General features: G+C 40.7%; 1 protein-coding gene and 1 long non-coding RNA gene across 2 annotated transcripts in view; one reads left to right on the top strand and one right to left on the bottom strand.

Annotated features, from left to right (window-relative positions):
• The window catches only part of SORCS3 (sortilin related VPS10 domain containing receptor 3), a 605,284-nt gene that overhangs the window by 567,710 nt on the left and 11,021 nt on the right, over window positions 1-26,553 (bottom strand). The window lies entirely within an intron of this gene.
• Window positions 5,886-7,565, top strand: LOC116553905. The gene is made up of 2 exons (XR_004269959.1): window positions 5,886-6,259; window positions 7,041-7,565. It is a non-coding gene; the product is annotated as an uncharacterized LOC116553905 (long non-coding RNA).

Here is a 26,553-nt window from a genome sequence, read left to right as displayed (position 1 = left end):
ATCAAAAACCCAATGATGTTTTTTGCAGAAATAGAAAGGTCCATCCTTAATTTCATATGGAATCTGAAGGGAGCCTAAATAGCTAAAACAGTCCTAAAAAAGAAAAACAAATCTGGAAGACTCATACTTCCTGAATAAAAGCTTACTACAAAGCTACAGTAATCAAAACAGTGTGGTACTAGCATAAAGACAGATACATAAAACAATGGAAATAGGGTCCAGAAATAAACCTTCATATAAATGGTCAAATGATTTTCGACAAAGGTGCCAAGACCATTCAATGAGAAAAGGACAGTATTTTCTTTTTTTTTTTATTGCATTTTAGGTTTTGGGGTACATGTGAAAAACATGCAAGATTGTTGCATAGGTACACACATGGCAGCATGATTTGCTGCCTTCCTGCCCTTCACCTATATCTGGCATTTCTCCCCATGCTATCTCTCCCCAACTCCCCACCCCCCGCTGTCCCTCCCCTATTTCCCCTCAACAGACCCCAGTGTGTGATGCTCCCCTCCCGGTGTCCATGTGTTCTCATTGTTCAACACCCGCCTATGAGTGAGAACATGTGGTGTTTGATTTTCTGCTCTTGTGTCAGTTTGCTGAGAATGATGGTTTCCAGGTTCATCCATGCCCCTACAAAAGACACAAACTCATCGTTTTTGATGGCTGCATAATATTCCATGGTGTATATGTGCCACATTTTCCCTGTCCAGTCTATCATCGATGGGTATTTGGGTTGGTTCCAGGTTTTTACTATTGTAAACTGCTGCAATGAACATTCGTGTGCATGTGTCCTTATAGTAGAATGATTTATAATCCTTTGGATGTATACCCAGTAATGGGATTGCTGGGTCAAATGGAATTTCTATTTCTAGGTCCTTGAGGAATCACCACACTGTCTTCCACAATGGTTGCACTAATTTACACTCCCACCAACAGTGTAAAAGTGTTCCTCTTTCTCCATATCCTCTCCAGCATCTGTTGTCTCCAGAGTTTTTAAATGATCGCCATTCTAACTGGCATGAGACAGTATCTCAATGTAGTTTTGATTTGCATTTCTCTAATGATCAGTGATGATGAGCATTTTTTCATATGTTTGTTGGCCTCACTGATGGCTTCTTTTGTAAACTGTCTGTTCACATCCTTCACCCACTTTTGGATGGGCTTGTTTGTTTTTTTTCTTGTAAATCTGTTTTAGTTCTTTGTAAATTCTGGATATCAGCCCTTTGTCAGATGAATGGATTGCAAAAACTTTTTACCATTCTGTTGGTTGCCGATTCACTCTAATGATTGTTTCTTTTGCCATGCAGAAGCTGTGGAGTTTGATTAGGTCCCATTTGTCTATTTTGGCTTTTGTTGCCAATGCTTTGGGTGTTTTGGTCATGAAGTCCTTGCCTATGCCTATGTCCTGAATGGTTTTGCCTAGATTTTCTTCTAGGGTTTTTATGGTGTTGGGTCTTATGTTTAAGTCTTTAATCCATCTGGAGTTAATTTTAGTGTAAGGTGTCAGGAAGGGGTCCAGTTTCTGCTTTCTGCACATAGCTAGCCAGTTTTGCCAACACCATTTATTAAACAGGGAATCCTTTCCCCATTGCTTGTTTTTGTGAGGTTTGTCAAAGATCGGATGGTTGTAGATATGCTGTGTTGCCTCCAAGGCCTCTGTTCTGTTCCATTGGTCTATATCTCTGTTTTGGTACCAGTGACAGTCTTTTCTATAAATGGTGCTGAGAAAACTTGATATTGACATAGAAAACAATTAAGTGCCTAACACCGTATATAAAAATTAACTCAAAATGAATAAAAGACCTAAATGTAAGACCTAAAACTATAAAGCTCTTAGAAGAAAATTTATGGGAAAAGTTTCACTACATTGGATTTCTTAGATATAACACCAAAAGCATAGCCAACAAAAGAAAACAGACAAATTGGAGTTCATGAAAATTAAAAAATTTTATACATCAAAAGATGCTATCAACAGAGTAAAAATGCAACCTGCAGAATGGGAGAAAATATTTGCAAATCATACATCTGATAAGGGGTTGGCATGCAGAATGCATAAAGAACTCACAAAACTCAACAACAACAAAACAAACTACCCAATTTCAAAAATGGGCAAAGAACTTGAATAGACATTTCTCCAAAGAAGATATACAAATTACCAATAAACACAGGAAAAGATGTTCAATATCACTAATCATTAGAGAAATAAAAATGAAAACTACAATGAGATGCTACTTCACTTCCATTCAGATGACTACACACACACAAAAAAAGTAAGTATTGGTGAGGTCATGCAGAAATTGGAAGACTTGGGCACTTTTGGTACGGCTACTATTGAAGATAGTGTGACAGTTCATCAAAAAACTAAACATAGAATTACAATATAATGTGACAATTCCACTTGTGGGCATATCCCCAAAAGAAGTAAAAGCAGGATCTCAAAGAGATACTGGTAAACTGTATACCCATGTTCATAGCAACATTTTTCCCAACAGCTGAAATATGAAAGCAATCCAAGCATTCATCAACAGATGAATCGATAAACAAGATGTGGTAATTACATACAATGGGATATAATTCCGCTTTAAAAAGGAAGGACATTCTGACACGTTACAACATGGATGAACCTTGAGGACATCATGCTAAGTGAAATATTCCAGACATAAAGAAGCAAATGCTGTATGATTCCACTTACTGAGGTAGCTAGAGTACTCAACATCATAGAGACACAAAGTATAATGGTGGTTGCCAAAGCTGGAAGTAGGGTAGAATGGGAAGTTATTATTTAATGGGTATGGAGTTTGTTTTGCGAGATGAAAAGTGTTCTGGAGATGAATGGCAATGACTCTTGCACAACATTATGAATGTACTTAATACTACTAAACTATACACTTAAAAGTGGTTAAGATGGTAAACTTTTATGTGTATTTTGCCACAATAAAAAATAAATTTTTTTAACCTGTGCACTCTAGTGCATGTATGTTATACATCCATAAACATGCTGGAGGGAAAAAGCATATAGTAGCTACCCCTCTGTCCCCTTCTAAACTGAGGATTTGGGGGCCCAGAAAGAGGAATTGACTTCCTAAAGTCATAGAGCCACTTTTGAGTGGCAGTGCTTATTCTTACCACTTCTCTCTGCTGAAGTGTATGTGCCTATCAACACAGACACACGTCCAGCTGAACTTCCCCTCTGGAAGATAACTCTTTGCTTTCAGAGGAAGGGGACTGCACATGTTTAATCTGCTTTAACAGTCTTAATGTCAGAATCACACTTGGGAAAATATCTCTAATATCTGACAAAGGTCTCAGGAATTAGTTCCAAGTAGGAATTATTCTTCCTAGACTCCCTTCACCTGTGGTGCCTGTAAATGGCAAACAATTAAAATGCCAATTATTCTGACCCTTCTAATTCAAACTTGAGAAAGTCTAGATATGATCTGTGCTATAGTACAAGTTTTTTGCTGAGTTCAAAAAGTGTTTGCATAATTTTTCAGGAAAATATGCAAATAATACATTTGGCCCACTTAATCATAGTTAACTTTGATGAGACAGACATCATGGTAAGACATTACAAGTGTATCTCACTGAATCTGAACATCAACATTATAAAGTAGGTACTAATATTCATGTCTATTTTGTGAATGAAGACATTTAAATATAGGGAATATAAGTAACTTGCCCAAGATCATATACCTAGTAAGAGGCTCAACCAGGATCAAACTCTTATGTCTCTCATTCCAAAGCCTGTGATCTTAATTCACTATTGACTCCCCATGTAGCACTTAAAAAATAAAAAGAGGAAAAAAACTCACTTAGTAGTTTCAGATGTGCCTACCATAAACGGTTCTGATAAAGTCAATAAAGCAGATCCAGAAAGGCTCCCCTAGAAGTCAGATCGAGTTAATGTAGGTCATGGAAAGAACAAGGTTGGATTATAAAGGCACTTAATACGGTTTACTAATGAAGATCTATATGTGTGCATGCATGTGCGTGCACACACACACATACACATGGCCATTGCAGTGAAGTCTAATTGCAGACCTCCAACCAGTAAGGTGCTCAGCTAAGTCAGGCAGCCCAGAAACTGGAGACCAAATTGAGACCAACCTGCCCACTTTAAATCCTAGGAGTGCAATGAAGGGGCCTTGAACTCAAGTAGCACACACTCCTAAAACTGAGATGAATCGAGAAAAGCTCAGCAAGGTGACACAAATGGAAAGTATGAGGCTTCCTTACATCCATCTATTGCCAGGTGGCACCAGGACAGCAGCTCCCAGAGGAGGTCCATGGTAAAACAACCCCAGCTCTTAGAACCCTGTGAAGCACTAAGCTAACTGACACCATCCTGCAGACTGAGACCAGTTGTATTAAGAGAAAAGATAGCTAGATCACATGAATACAGCTTGAAATCACAATTAGAAAGAACCCATGCAAACAACAATGCCAAACAAGCTGTAGAACTACATAGGATTGGCCATTTACTCTGGGGTTTTGTTCCGTTTTAATGCTCACTTGTTACTTGTTCATTTATTTATAAGCCAGCATTTGATAAGAAAAGTCTACTAGACAGTAATTTTTAACTGCAAAAAATGTAGTCTTTTTTTTTTATTTAAAAAGGGACATTGCTCATTTATTTCTGCAGCAGACCATAGAAGCAGACCTAGATCAGGCTAGAGCTTGATCTTTGGGTAAATCAAGATGTAAAACAGGGGAGCAATTTTCTCTCTCTCTTAAGGAGTTTGTAGTCTAGAGAAAGAGATCAGAGATCAGCAGGAAGAAACAGCATCAAGGGAGGAGGGCAGGCAGGAAGATCTCAGGAGAAGGGAGAAGACAAATGGAGAAGCAGGGGGTGCAGGTAGATGGGGCATATGCAGAGAAAGGCAGCTAAGCAGAAGGGTATTGGTCGTGGGGCCCAGCAGGTGAGCTTGGGAAGGTCTGTACATATATGAGCACGGTGCCTTGCATATCTAAGTACACACTGACTAGGTTCAGAGCCTTGTCTCAAATGTAATAACATACAAACATAAGTAGTTCTCATGCATACTCCAGTATCTCCTCACTGAAAGCATCTTGTCTATTCTCTTCATGACACCTACCACAATTTTAACTATGTATACTTTATTAACTTGATTACTGTCTCCAACATACTCTCTCTCTCTCATCTCTCTCTCTCTCTCTCTCCCAACTCTAAGCTGCATGAAAACACAGTTTACATCTTATGCCCCTAATAATTTTCAGCTCTGCCATTTTTTAGCTGTGTAACCTTAGGCAGGTTACTTAACCTCTCTGACCCAATAGTTCAAAGAGACTTTGTGAGGATCAAATAAGAAATGCATATAAAATACAGGATAGACCAGCCTGGGAAACACAATGAGACCTCATCTCTATAAAAAATTTAAAAAAGTAGTTGGGTATGGAGGCATGCAGCTGTAGTCCCAGCTACTTGGGAAACTGAGGCAGGAGGATCACTTGAACCCAGGAGTTTGAGGTTACAGCGAACTATGGTCACATCACTGTACTCCACTCCAACCTGGACAACAGCAAGACCCTGTCTCTAAAACAAAATAAAATACAGGATAGCTCTCATTAAAATTATTACATTTCCCTGAAGAAATACTGCACAGGAACAAAAGGTCCCAGGTCTACATTCCACAAAAGCTCTTCCTCCTTATGCTAGATAAGGTTTATTCCTGCGGGCCATGGTTAGACTCTCCATTCAAGCATCTGGACAAAAAAATCCTACATTTCTGCCACTGCATACTATTTTATTGGTATTTCATCCCTCCAGGCAGTTTCAATCCTCTCCCATTTCCTCTTCTCCTCCTCCTGCCTGATGCTATGATGCCACAATCCAGTCTCTGTGACTCGGGGGAAATGTTTCCATGGTGATGAGCAGTGATGTCATAAAGGGGGGATTGTTACAGGGTTGAATAAAATCTGGCACTAGATGCACTCTGCCTCCTTATATAAGAGGGGGCGGGAGACAAGCCCTATCAGCACATCCCAGAAAATGGGAAACGGAATCACCCAGGGGATGGCAAGGAATGACCAGAGGGAGAGAAAGTTCCAGTTCTGTCCACGATGCACTACCAGCCCCATTTGGAAAAGAGCAGATTTAACAGACCTTACCAAGACAAGAATTGTTTTTCGTCAAAGGAAATCAAAGGAACAAACAAGAGGCAGTGACTACCAGAGACGTCACCTTTTGGTCTAGGAAAACCCAAGCTGACAGTGTCTGTATCCATCAAAGCCTGATGTATCAAATATTTATTGAATAAAAACCCACGGACTCTTCCTTACCAGAGCCTTAGATTGCCATGTGTGTCTGATTGCTCCAAACACAGACTATTGTGATTTCAGCCCCATATGCATTTTAGAGTAACAAGTCTTACCAGAAAAATAGCAGCCAGCCCATATTAATTCCTAGAGAAACTCAACCCACCTTGTTAAGAATATTCCCAGAGGCATTTTATTCTAATGAGCACCCACAATGCTGTTTGCCTTCTCTGGGCCCTCTAAAAGTAAACCCAACCTTGGAAAAGGAATGCCTGCCACCAGGGAAATGCAGCTGCACTGCTGGAGGATGAACTTGATCATGGCAGGCAACACTTGGAACTAAAGAAGCATCTGCTGCCTTGGAAAGGCTTGGTCAGGGTAATCATTGTCATAGGCCACTTTTTTCTGTGAATGTTTCTTGGAATTTCAGAGTGACTGAGTGATGGCTACAATTGTGAGTGCCAAGGAATAGACCCTGTTCCATAAAAGGTCTCCCTTGGCCCTACAGGAGACTCTAGGAGCCAGTGCTTTAGAGGGTGCATAGTCCCTCACTCTTTCTCTGGGCAGCTGAAGGCTCTACTCCCAGCAAGCACAGTACACAAGCAGTAGCTAAATGTGTGCGGTGCATGTGTACTTTTATGGGCTTCATCATTATTTATGAACTAACTTCAAAGGGAAGTCATTTCCATCCAGGAAACCTGACATATGCTTTTTCATACTGACACATGCATAGAGATAACTGTGCTTTCTTATTATTCCAGAAAACAAGAGGCAGTGTCTACCAGAAGTCAGTGTGGGCAGCACCAAACCATCTACCATATATCAGAGAAAAGCCAGATGGCTAGAAGGCTCTATTCCCAGGTCACTCTCCAGTCCCCAAACATGTCACCATCTCTCATGCCTCCTTACTCGGCCCAAGCTGTCCCCTTGACCAGGAATGTCCCCTACCCCCATCCCATCCCCATCGCCCCTTCACAATAAGATCTGGGCCCAGCAAATGACCCAGCTCCCCTTCTCTAAATGCTTCTTTAATGTCTCTGAGAAGGAGTTGCTTCCTCCTTCACTGACAATCTCTTCCACCACATGAGGGAGTGGAGGGAGCTCTTTGAAGATAAGGGACCCTTCCTAATTTGTATCTGAATACTGGGCACAAGCATGTGCCCCTAGCATCTGCTATACACACATATCAAGGTAAATGGGGAGATAGATGCCAAGATCCTTGAGCTCTGCAAATCTTCACTGCCAACTTCAACTACTCCAAAATAAAATCAAATTTTTTAAAGTAAGTTCTGGTGACTCAAGTAACTAACTTTATGGACTGGGACCCCTTAAAATGAGATCTAAGAGGAGGAATGTGGTGACATGAGCAGGCTGGGGCTGTGAGACACTGAGCAAACAGTTTATCCTCCCTGAGCTTTGATTTTCTCACCTGTATAAATGAAGAAGGGTGGAATTTTGAGCTCAAAGTCTATCTCTAACATTCTAACTCACTGAAGCAGACTGTGGCATTTTCACATCCTTAAACAGAAACGTGTTACACTTCAAGGATGATTCCTCAAGGCACTTTGCTGCCCTCCTGGGTTGATATTTTTCCTTTCATTTTCACCTTAAGTCCCGCTCCTGTTTATTGCTCACAATGCACTCCAGGCTGGGGATGGCTGACAATTCCCCCATGAAGGGCACACTGTAAAGACAGATGGAATTGCTGCCTAGTCGAGCTGCACTTAATGCAACATCACCCCAAGACAGACTGCACCCTCTTTCCCAATGCGTCTGAGCCTACCCTTAGCCAGCCCTCACCCTGCCTCCCCAAACAACCAGCAAAGCTCCTCCCAAGTCATGCCTTAGCCCAGATAATTCCATTATTTTACAAAGTCATCTCTGTGTGCCCATATATCCTGTCATTCTCCTTGTCCATGACAAATGCTTGGCATAAAAGTTACCTTTGGAAATGTTTTAAGGCAGGCAGCATGCACATTCAGAGAGGCTGGTGGGGGGTGGGGAGGAGGCGAGAAGGCTGGGGAATGATGGAGATATTCTTCTTTATTATGCATCAGAAAAAATAAAAAGAGAAAGAGGAGTGGGGGGCCTCCGGGGTGAAGGAAAAAACTCTTGGTTCATTCACCAGCAGCATGCATGTGTTCAAATCTGTCCTAGTTGCTCAGCAACCAAGAAGACGCATTTCAGGGAGCAAGAGGCTAACTGGATAAATGAATTAATTAGACATTTCCAAAGTCATTGCCATAAATGACAACAGGCCTATGTGGCCAGTATTTTGCTAGTGAGAATGTCTTCCCATCCTACCTGAGCTTTCATCCAGAAAATGTAGAGAGCTAGGTGGGAAGTGGGGGAGCCACCATGTAACAACATATCAGAGACGCTATGCTGAGAGGGGAAGGCAATGGAGGAAGCCCTGCCTTGGAGAAGAAGTTGAACTAAATGGCCTTCAAAGTCTCTTTCAACTTTTAATATTTGATCAGTTTTGCACTGCAGGGTAGGGAGGACAAGAAAAGAAGTAAATTCCTACTCTGCCAGCCTGAAGGCAACTTAATAACCTGCTTTCCCACACCATCCTATGGGGTTTCCCTCTGCTGTATTTAAAGCAAGCAAGTGCCCATGAAAGGCGACAGACAGCAGTTGTTACGGAGTTTGTGTGGTGTTGGTGGTTGCTTTTTTCCCTTGCTCTGCTTTGCTTCTCCCTGTTGGCTTCCTTTAATTACAACAGAACCCCACTGGCTGCTCTAATGATGGAAAGGACTCCACTGTGCCAGGAGGGAGCGGACAAGAGGTGGGAAGGGAACAGGCAGAGTGAAAGGAAGGCTGCCGGCAGCTCCCAGAGCTGGAAGGAGAGACAGCAGTGTGGGCTTCTGCTGCTCCTTCCACTAACAAGTTGCTGAGCAGCTGCAGGCAAAGGCTCAGCCTCTCTGAGCCTTTTTTTTTTCCCTCTCGTGCAGTAGGAGGAATGGATTTTGTGGTGTTTTGAGGACAATCAATGCCGTTTTTAATTACATGTTTCCCTTGCTCAAAATTACTAAGGGTTCCCAGTGCCTACAAAAATAACATGCAAGTTTGCCAGTAGGCTATGCAATGCCTCTGTGATCTGGCCCCATCTCTTCCTCCCTCTCCTAGTTCCCAAAAACACCCTGTTACTTCTCACCTCTAAGCCTTTACTCATCTTGTTCTTTGCCTGGAAACACCAGAGCTTAAGTACAAATACTCAATAAAGGCTTCTAGAAAAGAATGTGCCAGTCTAACTGAAAAAAAAGGCCCAAGAGGTGAAAACCCATCTTAGCCTTCATAGGGTCAGCAATTCAACCTCATATTGCCAAGGCCTTGCTTTCCTTGCTGCTATGCATTGAAGAAGTGGGCTCTGTGACTCATCAAGTGAAGAGCTCTGAAGTCAGATGGTCCACATAGGACTTGCAGCTCTGTCACTCACCAGCTGTGTGACCTGGGCCAGGTATTGAGCCCCACCATGCTTTTATTTACTCATCTTTACGATGTGGCTCATAATAGTAGAAACTTCACAGAGTCACCACGAAGATTAAATAAGACACTGAATGCAAAGGTTACAGCTCAGTGTTTGGCACACAGTATCAGTGCACTAATTGTTGTCTATTATTTTTGTAAAATTATATCACTTTAAAATGAAATAAAGCTGATGTCTTTACCTTCTCCCACCCTTTTGCTCTGATTCTCTCAACCTAACCACACTCACAAACTCTGTAATATCCTGATTTTAACATCAATAATACAGTAGACTCAACTACCTTACATCTGTATGTTCCTCTATTTCATTACGAACTCTGCAGTTTATTAGCTGCGTGAGCTTGGTAATCTAACTTCTCTTCATCACCGCTTTCACATCTGTAAAAGAGAGATAAAAATAACCTCCAATTCACAAAGTCATGAGGGGAAAATGAGATGACACAAATAAAGCAACCAAGACTGGCACCCGCACATAGCAGCCCTTCAGAAAATGCTAGATTCCATCCCCAGATGCTTCACTTTTCCTTCCAATATTGATTTGGATTTCCATCCTTCCACCTTCACATACTTCTCTTAGATTTCAAGTTCCCAGAAGGCCAAGATCAAGTTCAAACTGTTCCTTGTTCAGCATCAATCACAGTACTGAAGTGCAATTAGGAATCTGGTCAAGATAAAACTATTTAATGCAGGATGATATGTATCTATCTATCTATCTATACCCAAATCATTACTGCACAGCTCATAATCTACTACCTTAAAGAGCAATGATATTAATGAATATATAGGCAATAACAACTCAACTATGAAGTATGTTTGATCTCAGCTATGTACAAGCAATCTCCTATTAAAAAGGCTTAGCTGAGACTAAGTCACAGTGTCAAGACTGCACTAGACAAGGGCAGCTCACCTGTTGAGGCATGCCACTGATGGCTAGGGTGCTCATGATGGTCAAGGAGCATATAATTTGGCATTACCCATCCCTGCTTCAGGAGAACAAGTTTGGGTGGTGGAGCAAGACACATATCTTTCTCTGGGTGACAGGAGTTATGATATACCTTTATAAATAAATAACAAGGCTCTCAAGGGAGAGATAAAAAGTATTCCCCTATTTCTTTTATGATGGGACAGGAGAAGGAAGAAGAAGGGAATAACTAGAAATCCCCATATTTGCTCAGATGCTAAAGAAAAGAATTTAATTGTGTGAAGAACAGAGCGAGAGGAAGTTGTTTAAGTGGTACTACAGTTTCTGTTTGGATGATGAAAAAGTTTTAGAAACATAGTAGTGATGGTTGCATAACAATGTGAGTGTAATTAATGCACTGAGCTGTAGCAGTAAAAATGATCCAAACGGCAAATTTTACGTCATGTGTATTTTAAATAAATAAATTTAAAGAGGAAAAAAAGGTACAGAACAAAGCTCTCCCCAATTGCCCCTCCACTAAAACAAAGGAAAATCCATCATTATAAGTACTTGATCGAGAGAGAACAGCCAGTCTTTGGCCACAGCCCATGGCTCTCCTCTCATGGGAGCTTTTTGAGGCTCAGGCATGAGTCAGACAGGAAACAGGTATCTCTGGACCAGAAAGATGTCTGGACTGGCCTACCTCTCCCAGATGCCAGCCCTAAAAGTTGGAAAAATTAGGTAAATAGCACAGGCTCTGATTTCAAGCGTCACCATCCCTAAAATGCCTTGCCAAACCATCCCCAACTCATTCACCATTAGGAGATCAAATTTAAAATGTGAAGGGCTCAAATAAAAAAAAAGTGAAGGACCAGTATTAGACCATTTTCCCTAGATCAGAAAGACCTAAGAAAGTGGACGGTGCTGGGTAGAGGGGAGTGTGAGGGCCACAGGACCCCATGTCCCCACATCCTTTGCTCTTATTTTATTTCAAGTAAAGTCTGTCCCAGCACCCATACCCGAGAAGGGACTCAGGCTCCGGGATGTTTTCTATTTTCTTCTGTCCCTGGAAGTTCCTCCTCTACCTAAGTGTTAACCCACAGGTGGTTATGCTTTACTTTCCGTAAGTTCACTAGAAACAATAGGTCCTACCCAGCTCACAGACAGGCAGAATGGACTGCTAGAAGCAGGATAATAAACTCTCAGTTAAAAAAACTGAAACCCACTTTTTTAGAGACATACAGCTATAGATGCAGATGCTTTGATTTACCTCATTTTTAGAGTCACCTGCTGTTCTTTAAAGATGTACATCTCTACCCTCCAACCATCCTGAGCTCCTTTAAAGGAAATTTAAATCAGGCTGGGGCTGCTGCTGTCTGAGATAAAAGAGAAAGAAAGGGCTATTGCTAAGTCCCAGCTCATCCTCTGGCCAGTGCAGGAGTGTCCCCCACTGTGCAGGCATCTCCGCAGGAACCTTTCACAGGGTTCTCCATCCCCCATCCTGGGGAAGGGAACCAACAATGCTGGAGGGTGCAGCGACCCTTCCTCTTAAAACACGCACCCTCACAGTGGGGTGAAAGAATGGTTGGCAGAAGGCAGACCAACTGTGAGGGAGATCAAGCTAATCTCCAGGACTTCTTATCTATCTAACAATAACCATTTCCCCCTCATTTAGAGTATCTTCTACCACAGGGCAGGCACCTTTGCAAGCACTTTAAACTCACTAAATCCTCACAAAGAAGAGGTAAAATGGGGATTATATTCTGATTTTATAAAGGAGAGAAGTAGGTCTCAGAAAAGTAACTTGCCCGAGTTACAGCTAGCTAGTCAGGGTGGGGCTAAGATTCAAGGGCAGGTCCTTCTGACCCAAGCACTACTCTTCCACCTAAAGGGATCCCAAACCTGATGTCTCCCCACCAGTCATCTAATTTATTTATTCTTCCCAAGGCTACATTCTGGGAGGAAATTCTCTAGACTAAAAACTTAATGGAATACTAATGGGCATCAGACTGTCACAGAAAGAGCACTGGACTACAAATCAGAGAACTAGACATCGGAGTGGGTGTTTCTACTATCTGGATGAATTTGGGCACTATACAATCTCTCTTGTCCACATTTTCTATGTCAGAAAAAAGATGTAGTTAAGTCATTCTGTGTTCTTTCCAGCTCTAAATATTATCTCTGAATTATTTATATTTTAAGAGGACCTCAGAGGGACCAATGTTTAACATGAAGAATGGTCCTCTAATTGTGAAGATTCTGGAAAGGAAAAACAAAATCAAGCAAATAGTCCTCCTTGCTCCCTCTCAAAATCACATAAGTATGAGCAACTTCTTCTACTATTTAATTACAATACTCCCTTAAAAATATCTGCACATTTATAGTTTATAATGCCCTTTCAAATACATGATTTCATTTTAATCCTTGCAACTGTTATACAGATGAGGAAACTTGAGTCTCAGATGTTGACTGACTTGCACCATTTCATAAAGCTGGCAGATATTCATGTGAAGACTAGTCCTCCAATTTTAGGTTAGCCACAACAACAACAACAACAACAACAACAACAAAATATCCTTATATGTAACCCTGCGTTCGATCCGGAGTCCTATTGCAGGATGAGCCCATTCAGGTAACAACTGTAAGCTATCACCATCATCATCACCATCATCCACAATAATCTCATTTCAGCATAAAACAGACACCAAGTAATCACTGTCAAAGCAGTTAAGAAAGGAGAGGGTGTTGAACAATGAGAACACATGGACACAGGGAGGGGAGTATCACAAACAGAGGTCTGTGGAGGGGATCTAGGGGAGGGACAGCGGGGTGTGGGATGTTGGGGAGGGATAACATGGGGAGAAATGCCAGATATATGTGATGGGGAGGAAAGCAGCAAACCACATTGCCAGGTATGTACCTATGCAACAATCCTGCACGTTCTTCACATGTACCCCAAAACCTAAAATGCAATAAAGTATATTAAAAAAAAAAAAAAGAAAGGAGACTTGAGGCCAGGCTCTGTGGCTCAGGCTCATAATCCCACCACTTTGGGAAGCCAAAGTGGGTGGATCACCTGAAGTCAGGAGTTCAAGATCACCCTGGCCAATATCATGAAACCCTGTCTATACTAAAAATACAAATACAAAGTGAGTCAAGATCATACCATTGCACACTCCAGGCTGGGCGACAAGAGCAAAACTATATCTCAAAAAAAAAAGGAGACTTGTGCTGTTTCAAAACATATGCCTAAACGCAACTTCATTGCAGGTAGGACCAGCTCTGCTTAGAAGCATGCAGACATAACACTCATGTGCAAACATGTGACCTCTCTGCTATTTTTCTCTCCTCATCTCAGCTCCTGAAAAAAGCACACAGATGAGCCCTTTCTCCCCAGACATGATTCTTTCGGCATCCCTCAATCTGCCACTGCAAACAGGTTTGGTGGAAGCATATATTCAGTTAACATGTGACAACAGTATTTCATACAATATAATTAACACTGCCCCACTCCATTTCTTTAAAAATTAGTAAGTACACAAGAAAGAAAGTACAAAACAAAACCAGAAGGGAGAAAGGCAATTTTAAAATGAATTCAACTGCAGAAGCTTATGTTCCTGTAGGCATAGTAGATATCAATAATTCAACAAAATATTACAGTAATTACTATATTTTGCAAAATCACAACAGTGCACTTTAGCACAACTCCTACCAATCTCCCTGCTACTGCCATTAATAAATAAAACACAATTCCCTATATTAAATTTGTTGTTTAAAAGCTAAATATTTTATCAGAACTAGTATATTTTAAATAATCAGTCAAAACCAAGAAAATCCCTGGTCCTGAATTTCTCACCCCTTCAAGTGAAATTCTATCTTCACAGTTAGAGCTAAAATTGATTTCAAGTCCAACAAGAATACACTAAATGTTAAGGTCTGAAGGCGCCTATTGAGGGAACTGAGAATTACGTAGCTCTCATGCTCTGCTGGAATCTGATTAGCCTGCCAGGAAGAGAGTGAAATGGAAAAAGAGTAGACAATTAATTCTTTTGGACTATAAATCTGGCCTACAGCATTCAGCTCCAAAAAATAAACCATGAATTGTAAAGAGAGGCAAGGGGCAGGCAACCACCAAAACAAACAAACAAACTCCTAAGACTATCCCTGATCATGTATGTAGGAGGCCAATGATCTCAAAATACAGGTGAACCTCACTTTACACTGTAAGTGTATTCCCACAAATCTGTTACATCCAATCTCTCAACTTCTATTGATTTTACCTGCTGCAAAAATGCTGCAAAATAAACCACCTAAATCTCAATCACTTTTTCTCACAACAATCAATTACTTATTCTGAGAAATATTCAGGGCAGCTGGTGGTTGGCTGATCATAGCTGGGCTCAGCTAGATGGTTCTACTCTCCTGGCTGGGCTGGGTTGGCCTGGGCTGATCTAGCCTGGGCTTGGCTGGGAATGGCTGTGTACTACTTGTCTCTCATCCTCCTGAAACCAATAGGCCATATTTTTTCATGGCCACCCGAAAGGCACAAGGCAACAGGTAGAAACACACATGCTTCTTGATAACTAAGCTTGGAACTGGCACAGTATCACTCCCACCTCTTCTATTGGCCAAAGCAAGTCACAGGGCCAAATCAAAAGTTAGAAAATGGGGAAGAAGGCCCCACTCACAGAAAGAGGACACTGCAAAGGCCCCATACAAAGGGAGTGATAAAGAGAAGTGAAGAACTGGAGCTAATGACACAATCAACTATATCTGTCAAATATTTCTTTAGTGGGCTCCTTCTTACCTACCCCCACTGCCACCATTCAAGCCATCATCCTCTTCAGCTACATCCTCTTAGCATTCATCCTTTTTTCCCTCTTACCCATAGGGTGGTCAGAGTGATTTTTTTAATGTAAATTTAATTTTATCATTTTATCATTCTCCTACTATAAACCTTTTCCTGGCTTGCCTTTTTGCATTTTCTTTTTTCTTTTTTTTTTTTTTGAGACAGAGTCTCACTCTGTCATCCAGGTTAGAGAGCGGTGGCATGATCACAGCTCACTGCAGCAGCCTCAACCTCCTGGGCTCAAGTGACCCTCCCACCTCAGCCTCAGCCACCTGAGTAGCTGAGGCCACAGCTGCATGCCACCATGCCCAGCTAATTGTGTGTGTGTGTGTGTCTGTGTGTATTTTTTGTAGAGACAGAGTTTCTCCATGTTGCCTCTCAAACTCCTGGGCTCAGGGGACCTGCCCTCCTCAGCCTTCCAAAGTTCTAGGATTACAGGAATGAGCTGTCATGCCAGGCCATCCCTTTGCTATTAGGATAAAGAACTAAAGCCTTGCTTAATCCTTCCTATGCCTACCTGTCTAGCTCCAACTCATCTCTCACCATCCCCCAGCCCCTCTGCTCCAGCCACACTGTCCTTCCTCTCCCCGTCAAATATTTTGAAACTTTCAGCCATAGAAGCCATGTGCCCAGAATACTATGCCCTCCCCCCTACACCTAATCCACCCTGCACATCTTTGCAATCTCAACTCATCAGCTTCTCCCTCTCTGCCCTTCCTAAGTTAAAATCCCTAGTGTTGTCATGTACCTCTCAATAAGCACTGCTCATCATTACAGACTCAGATTCCAGCAGCACGTGGCACATAGAGGGGACTCCACAAATATGTATTGAATATTGATGTGTTAGTCCATTCTCACGTTGCTGTAATGAAATATCTAGGACTGGATATTTTATATTTAATAAAAGAAGCTTAACTGGCTTAAAGTTTTGCAGGCAGTACAGGAAATATATTGGTTTCTGCTTCTGGGGAGGCCTCAGGAAACTTCCAATCACGGCAGAAGGCAAAGGGGGAGCAGATGTCTTACATGGCAGGAGCAGGAGCAAGGGGGAATGGGGGTGGGAGGCACTGCACACTTTTAACCAACCAGGTCTTACGAGAATTCACTCACTGTCACAAGGACAGTACCAAGAGGATGATGCTAAATCATTCATGAGAAAGCTGTCTCCATGATCCAGTCACCTCCCACCAGGCCCCACCTCCAACACTGGGGATTAAAATTTAACATGAGACTTGGGCAAGGACATAGTTCCAAATCGTTATCAATTGGCTATTGCTGTAGTTTTTAAAAAATTATTTTAACACCCACTTATGAGTGAGAACACGCAGTGTTTGGTTTTCTGTTCTTGTGTCAGTTTGCTGAGAATGATGGTTTCTAGCTTTATCCATGTCCCTGCAAAGGACATGAACTCATCCTTTTTTGTGGCTGTATAGTATTCCATGATGTATGTGTGCCACATTTACTTTATCCAGTCTATTATTGATGGGCATTTGGGTTGGTTCCAAGTCTTTGCTATTGTGAACAGTGCCACAATAAACATATGTGGGCATGTGTTTTTAACAAATCTATACATTCTGCACATGTACCCCAGAACTTAAAGTATAATTAAAAAAAAAGAGTAACTGGAAAAAAGATTTTAAATTTGTTTAAATAAAAAGTAGCTAAGGATGATAGCCTCCAGATCCATCCACGTTCCTGCAAAAAATATGATCTTGTTTGTTTTAATGGCTGCATAGTATTCCATGGTGCATATGTACCACATTTTACAGAAACCAAATACCACATGGCCTCACTTGTAAGGGGGTTTCCAGCTTTATCATGATATTTGGGCAAGGACACAGTTCCAAACCATATCAATTGGGATATGGGAGCTAAATCATGAGAACCCATGAACAAAACGGAAAGAATAACAAACATCGGGGGCTATTTGAGAGTGGAGGGTGGGAGGAGCAAGAGGAGCAGAAAAAAATAACTATTGGGTACTAGGCTTAAACACCTGGATGACAAAATAATCTGTACAACAAACCCCCACGAAACAAGTTTGCCTATATGACAAACCTTCACATGTACCCACAAACCTAAAATAAAAGTTAAATAAATAAAATTACTTCTTTTATTTTATTTATTTTTTTTTTTGAGATGGAGTCTCGCTCTGTTACCCAGGCTGGAGTGCAGTGGTGCAATCTCAGCTCACTCTAACCTCCGCTTTCCCAGTTTAAGTGATTCTCCTGCCTCAGCCTCCCAAGTAGCTGGGACTACCAGTGTGTGCCACCACACCCGGCTAATTTTTGAATTTTACTGGAGACAGGGTTTCACCATGTTGGCCAGGCTGGTCTCAAACTCCCAACTCAGGTGGTCTACCCACCTTGGCTTCCCAAAGTGCTGGGATTATAGGCATGAGCCACTGCACCCTGCCTAAAACTACTTATTTAGTTTCAGTTTTACATTAAAGTTATTTGGATGGTGAGTGTCAATAGCAAATGGCTCTGCAGAGTGTTTAATCCCCTACCTCATACTACTGATTTTGGGTAAATCCAGCTTTAATGCATTCGGCTTCCCCAAAGGGTTGCACATCATTAATTTAAACAAAGTCACAGGTATCCCATGTTATGCACCTCCTTTTCCCACCTTCATCAGTCCATGAGTAGAAGGGGAGACAAACACAACACCAAAATAGCACATGATACAAAACCATCAAGTAACCTAAGCACTTCCAAGACCCAAGGAAAACGTTTTTTGACCCTAGATTTCTATGTCCAGATGAACCATCAAGCCAATGTGAGAGCAAAATAAAATTTTAGAAATGCCAAGAATCTTTTTTAAAAGTGTATCTCCTGATCATCAGAGAAATGCAAATCTAAACTACAATGACATATTATCTCACACCAGCTAATGGCTTATAGCCAAGAGACAGACAATAACAAATGCTGGTGAGGACATGGAGAAAGGGGAACCCTTGTACACCGTTGGTGGGAGTGTAAATTAGTACAACTGCTATGGAGAACAGTTTGGAGGTTCCTCAAAAAAACTAAAAATAGAGCTATCATACAATCCAGCAATCCCACTGCTGGGTATATACTCAAAAGAAATGAAATCAATATATTAAAGAAATATTTGCACTCCCGTGTTTGTTTCTGCACTACTCACAATGGACAAGATTTTGAAGCAGCCTAACTGTCCAGGAACAGACGAATAGATAAAGAAAATGTGGTACATATACACAATGGAATATTATTCAGCCATAAAAATGAATGTGGTTTTGTCATTTGCAACAACATTGATGGAAGTAGAGGTCATTATGGTAACTGAAATAAGCCAGGCACCAAAAGACACACATAGCATATTCTCACTTATTTGGGGGGTCTAAAAATCAAAACAATTGAACCCATGGACATAGAGTAGAAGAATGATTACCAGAGGCAGGAAGGGTTGTTGGGTAGGGGAGAGGGAGATAGGGATTATTAATTTAATGAGTACAAAAAATAAAATGAATGAAAGGCCTAGTATTTGATAGCACAACAGGGTGACTAGAGTCAATAATAATTTAATTGCACATTTTGAAATAACTAAAAGAGTATAATTGGATTATTTGTAACACAAAGGATAAGTGCTTGAATGAACACATATGCCATCTTCCATGATGTGATTGTTATGCAATGCATACCTATATCAAAACATCTCATGTACCCCATAAATATATACACCTACTATATGCCCCAAAAAACTTTTTAAATTAAAAAATTAAAATGTATTAATATCTCCCGAGCACTGGGTGACCATATGATTTATCATCCAAGCCAGGATCTTTTGAGAGTCAAAATAAATCTATTCACATTCTATCAGGACAAGAGGTATAAACCAAGACATTCCCATGCATTCTCTGAAAAAGATTACTTGAGGATATACCACAGAAGAATGAAAAGCAGCCCACAACAGAGGAATGGAATCCAAAAAACAGAGGCACTAATCCAAGAGTAAAATAAATAGAAATCTCAAGATGACAGAAGGGAAACAGGCCCTTCTGAGAAAGAAAGAAATCAGTACAAATTAGAATATCTAATAATAATACAACTAAAAAGCTGGAATATCATAGTACTACTATGGTGAAATAACATATTCTTTGTCTTCCTATAAAGAAAATAAAACAAATGGAAACATAAGCTAAAAAGAAATCTCTATAAGAAAGTTATACCCTACACTGGCAGAATTCTGAAAAACTGTCAGAACAATATGTAATCTATTTGACCTCAAAGATCAGGACACTCCTTGTCAAGTGACCCAGGTTTGGTGATAGAGTACATTTATTTCTTATTGTGCTACTAAATTTTGTTGCAAATAATAAAAACAACCACATTTTAACACTTTCATTAATTTTCTTTCATTGTGGTCTTGATTACGTTCAAGTTATTTCCTAAGTATGTGCCGATTAGCATGTATCTTATGCTATCTCACACTGTTCTCTGTAATATCTATCCAACAGATGTTTATCACACACAAAACTGTAAGTTTTTTGGAGTGTCCAGTCTGCATCACATGGATTTTTTTGCACATGCTGCCTCACTAGGCATGTAGTAGGTGCTCCCTAAACACTTCATATCATCTGAAAAGACTAAGGCAGAGTAATCAACGCATATTGATTATGTCAATACCTGGGGCAAATGTCTTTTTTTTTTTTTTTTTTTTTGAGATGGAGTCTCACTTTGGTGCCAGGCTGAAGCGCAGTAGCATAATCCCGGCTCACTGCAACCTCCGGCTCCCGGGTTCAAGCGATTCTCCTGCCTCAGTTTCCCAAGTAGCTGGGACTACGGGTGCGTGCCACCATGCCCAGCTAATTCTTTTGTTGTTGTTCTATTCAGTAGAGACTTTCACCATGTTCCGAAACACCCAAGCCCTCTACAACCCACAAAACAGGAGATCTTCACTGGGCTGAAAAGCCTCAGTGAGCTGCCTGAACAGGGGAGAACAGCAACTTTGGCCGTTGCTGGGACTGTCAGCATAGATCTAGGCAGAAGCACTGGCTGACGCAAAAGCCAGAAAGCAGGCAGGACAGAGCCACCCACCCCCGAGAAAGAAGGGGAACTGAATGCAGGGAAACAGCCCATACAGCAGGATGGGTCCCCCTCCCCCGCCCTACACAAAGCCCAGCAGGCTAAAAAACTCTCCCTCCAGAGTTTCACACTCAAAACATCAGTTAGAGAGCGACCAAGAACAATCCAGCTCTGCAGGGGAAGGGAAGCTGCCACTGCAGAAGCCAGCCTAATTTTCCTGAGTAAATAAATGACAGCAGCTCCACTGAATCTGTGGCAGCCCAGCAGTGTCTCTGCAGGCAGACAAAGGAAAGGCCACCTCCTCAAGCACCTCCCTGAGATAAAAACTATATAAATCCAGGGAGATGGGAAGAAACCAGCACAAGAAGAATAAAACCATCAAAACCCAGAATGCCTTTCCCCCACCATGAGATCACAACTCCTCATCAGCATGGGAACAAAGCTGGATGGAGAATGAATTTGACAAATTGACAGAAGCAGGCTTCAGAAGGTGGGTAATAACAAACTTCTCTGAATTAAAGGAACATGTTCTACCCCAATGCAAAGAAACTAAAACCTTGAAAAAAGGTTAGAAGAAATGCTAACTAGAATAACCAGCTTAGAAGAACATAAACAACTTGATGGAGCTGAAAAACACAGCACCAGAACTTCAAGAAGCATATACAAGTTTCAATAGCCAAATTGATCAAGCAGAAGAAAGGATATCAGAGATTGAAGATCAACTCAATGAAATAAAACGAGAAGGAAAGAATAGAGAAAAAAAGAGTGAAAAGAAATGAACAAAGCCTTCAAGAAATATGAGATTATGTGAAAAGACCTAATCTACGCTTGATCAGTGTACCAGAAGATGACGGGGAGAATGAATCCAAGCTGGAAAACACTCTTCAGGATATTATCCAAGAGAACTTCCCCAACCTAGGAAGGCAGGCCAACATTCAAATACAGGAAATACAGAGAACATAATATAATACAGAATTATAATCGTCAGCTTCACCAGGGTTGAAACAAAGGAAAAAATACCAAGGGCAGCCAGAGAGAAATGTCGGGTCACCCACAAAGGGAAGCACATCAGACTCACAGTGGATCTCTCAGCAGAAACCCTACAAGCCAGAACAGAGTGGAGGTCAATGTTCAACATCCTTAAAGAAACGAACTTACAACCTAGAATTTCATATCCAGCCAAATTAAGCTTTATAAGTGAAGAAGAAATAAAATCCTTTATGGACAAGCAATTGCTGAGAGATTTTGTCACTACCAGACCTGCCCTACAAGAGCTCCTGAAGGAAGCACTAAACACAGAAAGGAACAACCAGTACCAGCCACTGCAAAAAAGAACCAAATGGTAAAGACCAATGAGGCAATGAAGAAATTGCACCAACCAAAGGGGCAAAACAACCAACTGGTAATAAAATGGCGGGATCAAATTCAAACAATATTAACATTAAATGTAAATGTAAATATTGAAAATTTAAATGTAAATATTCAAACAATATCAACATTAAATGTAAATGGACTAAATGCCCCAATCAAAAGACACAGACTGGCAAATTAGATAAAAAGCCAAGAACCATCGGTGTGCTGTATTCAGGAGACCCATCTCACGAGCTAAGACACACAGACTCAAAATAAAGGGATGGAAGAAGATTTACCAAGCAAATGGAGAGCGAAAAAAAGCAGGGGTAGTAATCCTAGTCTCTGATAAAATGGACTTTAAACCAACAAAAATCAAAAGAGACAAAGAAGGGCATTATATAATGGTAAAAGGATCAATACAACAAGAAAAGCTAACTATTCTAAATATATATGCACCCAATACAGGAGCACCCAGATACATAAAGAAAGTCCTTAATGACCTACAAAGAGACTTAGACTCCCACACAATAATAGGGGGAGACTTTATCACTTCACTGTCAATATTAGACGGAAGAATGAGACAGAAAACCAACAGAAATCCAGGACTTGAATGCAGATCTGGACCAAGCGAACTAGAACTCTCAACCCCAAATCCACAGAATATACATTCTTCTTAGCACCACATCGCACTTACTCTAAAATCGACCACATAATCAGAAGTAAATCACTCCTCAGCAACTGCAAAAGAATGGAAATCATAACAAACAGTCTCTCAGACCACAATGCAATCAAATTAGAAGTCAGGATCAAGAAACTAACTCAAAACCGCACAACTTCATGGAAACTGAACAATTGGCTCTTGAATGTCGACTGGATAAACAATGAAATGAAGGCAGAAATAAAGCTGTTCTTCAAAACCAATAATAATGAAGACACAACATACCAGAATCTCTGGGATACATTTAAAGCAGTGTCTAGAAGGAAATTCTTAGCAATAAATGCCCACATGAGGAGCAAGGAAAAGTCTAAAATTGACACTCTATCATCAAAATTGAAAGAGTTACAGGAGCGAGATCAAAACAACTCAAAAGCTAGCAGAAGACAAGAAATAACTAAGATCAAAGCAGAACTGAAAGAGATAGAGATACAAAAAAAAAAAAACTCTTCAAAAAATCAATAAATCCAGGAGCTGGTTTTTTGAAAGGGTAAACAAAATAGACCACTAGCCAGAATAATAAAAAAGCAAACAGAGAAGAATCAAATAGATGCAAAAAAAAATGATAAAGGGGATGTCACCACCGATTCCACAGAAATACAAACTAGCATCAGAGATTACTATAAACAACTCTATGCACACAAATCAGTAAATCTGGAAGAAATGGATAAATTCCTGGACACTTGCACTCTCCCAAGACTAAACCAGGAAGAAGTTGAAACCCTGAATAGACCAATAACAAGGGCTGAGGTTGAGACAGCAATTAATAGCCTACCAACTGAAAAAAGCCCAGGTCCAGATGGGTTTACAGCCGAATTCTACCAGATGTACAAAGAGGAGCGGGTACCATTCCTTCGGAAACTATTCCAAACAATATAAAAAGAGGGAATCTTCCCCAAGTAATTTTATGAGACCAACATCATCCTAATACCAAAACCAGGCAGAGACACAACAGAAAAAGAAAACTTCAGGCCAATATCCATGACGAACATAGATGCAAAAATCTTCAATAAAATACTGGCAAACAGAATGCAACAGCAAATCAAAAAGCTTATTCATCATGATCAAGCAGGCTTCATCCCAGGGATGCAAGGCTGGTTCAAGCAAGACTATAAATGTAATCCATCACATAAACAGAACCAAAGACAAAAAACTACATGATTATCTCAATAGATTCAGAGAAGGCCTTTGACAAAATTCAACAACCCTTTATGCTAAAAACTCTTAATAAACTAGGTATCGATGGAATGTATCTCAAAATAATAAAAGCTATTTATGACAAACCCACAGCCAATATCATACTGAATGGGCAAAAACTGGAAGCATTCCCTCTGAAATCTGGCACAAGACAAGGATGCCCTCTTTCAGACTCCTATTCAATATAGTATTGGAAGTTCTAGCCAGAGCAATCAGGCAAGAAATAAAGAGTATTCAATTAGGAAAAGAGGAAACCAAATTGTCTCTATTTGCAGATGACATGATTGTATATTTAGAAGACCCCATCGTCTCAGCCCAAAATCTCCTGAAACTGATAAGCAACTTCAGCAAAGTGTCAGGATACAAAATCAATGTGCAGAAATCACAAGCATTTCTATATACCAATAATAGACAAACAGCCAAATCAAGAGTGAACTCCCATTCACAATTGCTACAAAGAGAATAAAATACCTAGGAATACAACTAACAGAGGATGTAACGGACCTCTTCAAGGAGAACTACAAACTACTGCTCAATGAAATAAGAGAGGACACAAACAGATGGAAAAGATTCCATGCTCATGGTTGGGAAGAATCAACATCATGAAAATGGCCATACTGCCCAAAGTAATTTATAGACTCAATGCTATCCCCATCAAGCTACCAATGACCTTCTTCACGGAACTGGAAAAAAACCACTTCAAACTTCATATGGAACCAAAAGAGAGCCTGCATAGCCAAAACAATCCTAAGCAAAAAGAACAAAGCTGGAGGCATCAAGCTGTCTGACTCCAAATTATACTACCAGGCCACAGTAATCAAAACAGCACGGTACTGGTACCAAAACACAGATATAGACGAATGGAACAGAACAGAGGCCTCAGAAGCAACACCACACATCTACAATCATCTGATCTTTGACAAATCTGACAAAAACAAGCAATGGGGAAACGAGTCCCTGTTTAATAAATGGTGTTGGGAAAACTTGACTAGCAATGTGAAGAAGGCAGAAACTGGACCCCCTTCCTGACACCTTACACTAAAATTAACTCCAGATGGATTAAGGACTTAAACATAAGACCTAACACCATAAAAACCCTAGAAGTAAACCTAGGCAAAACCATTCAGGACATAGGCATAGGCAAGGACTTCACGGCTAAAACACCAAAAGCAATGGCAACAAAAACCAAAATAGACAAATGGGATCTAATTAAACTCCAGAGCTTCTATACAGTAAAGGAAACAATCATCAGAGCTAACTGGCAACCAACAGAATGGGAAAAGATTTTTGCAATCTACCCATCTGACAAAGGGCTGATATCCAGAATCTACAAATAATTAAAACAGATTTACAAGAAAAAAACAAACAAACTCATTCAAAAGTGGGTGAAGGATATGAACAGACACTTTACAAAAGAAGACATCTATGAAGCCAACAAACATAAAAAAATGCTCATCATCATAGGTCAGTAGAGAAATGCAAATCAAAACCACATTGAGATACCATCTCACACCAGTTAGAATGGCAATCATTAGAAAATCTGGAGACAACAGATGCTGGAGAGGATGTGGAGAAACAGGAACAATTTTACATTGTTGGTGGGAGTGCAAATTAGTGCAACCATTGTGGAAGACAGTGTGGCGATTCCTCAAGAACCTAGAAATAGAAATACCATTTGATCCAGCAATCCTATTACTGGGTATATACCCAAAGAATTATAACTTGTTCTATTATAAAGACACATGCACACATATGTTCATTGTGGCACTGTTTACAACAGCAAAGACCTGGAACCAACCCAAATGTACATCAACAATAGACTGGATGAAGAAAATGTGATACATATACACCATGGAATACTATGCAGCCATAAAAAACAATGAGTTTGTGTCCTTCATAGGATGAACGGATGAATCTGGAAACCATCATTCTCAGCAAAGTGATACAAAACAGAAAACCAAACACCACGTTCTCACTCATAGTTGGGTGTTGAACCATTAGAATACGTGGACGCAGGGAGGGGAGCCTCACATACTGTAGTCAAGTTTAGGGATCTAGGGGAGGAACAGCATGGGGTGGTGAAGGTAGGGAGGGATAATGAGTGGAGAAATACCAGATATAGGTGATGGGGAGATGAAGGCAGCAAACCACCTTGCCATATATGCACCTATGCAACAATCCTGCATGATCTGCACATGTACCCCAGAACCTAAAGTACAATAACAAAATAAAAAATAAAAATAAAGTGCCGACATCATCTAAAAAATAAATAAATAAATAAATAAAAATAAATAAGGCTACAGGTACAAAAGAAAAAAAAAGAAGCATTTTTCATTTTTTAAAATCATAGTTGTAGACTCCCTCCTTACTAATAAAGCACCCACTTAAAACACACACACACATTTAAAACATATTTAAGGCCGGGCGCGGTGGCTCAAGCCTGTAATCCCAGCACTGTGGGAGGCCGAGGGGGGTGGATCACGAGGTCAAGAGATCGAGACCATCCTGGTCAACATGGTGAAACCCCGTCTCTACTAAAAATACAAAAAATTAGCTGGGCATGGTGGCGCGTGCCTGTAATCCCAGCTACTCAGGAGGCTGAGGCAGGAGAATTGCCTGAACCCAGGAGGCGGAGGTTGCGGTGAGCCGAGATCGCGCCATTGCACTCCAGCCTGGGTAACAAGAGCGAAACTCTGTCTCACAAAAAAAAAAAAAAAAAAAA

Source organism: Sapajus apella, unplaced genomic scaffold (genome assembly GCF_009761245.1).
Source record: "Sapajus apella isolate SASKATOON/1434 unplaced genomic scaffold, GSC_monkey_1.0 scaffold13, whole genome shotgun sequence".
NCBI classification, from domain to species: domain Eukaryota; kingdom Metazoa; phylum Chordata; class Mammalia; order Primates; family Cebidae; genus Sapajus; species Sapajus apella.
This window is presented reverse-complemented; position numbering and strand designations above follow the sequence as displayed.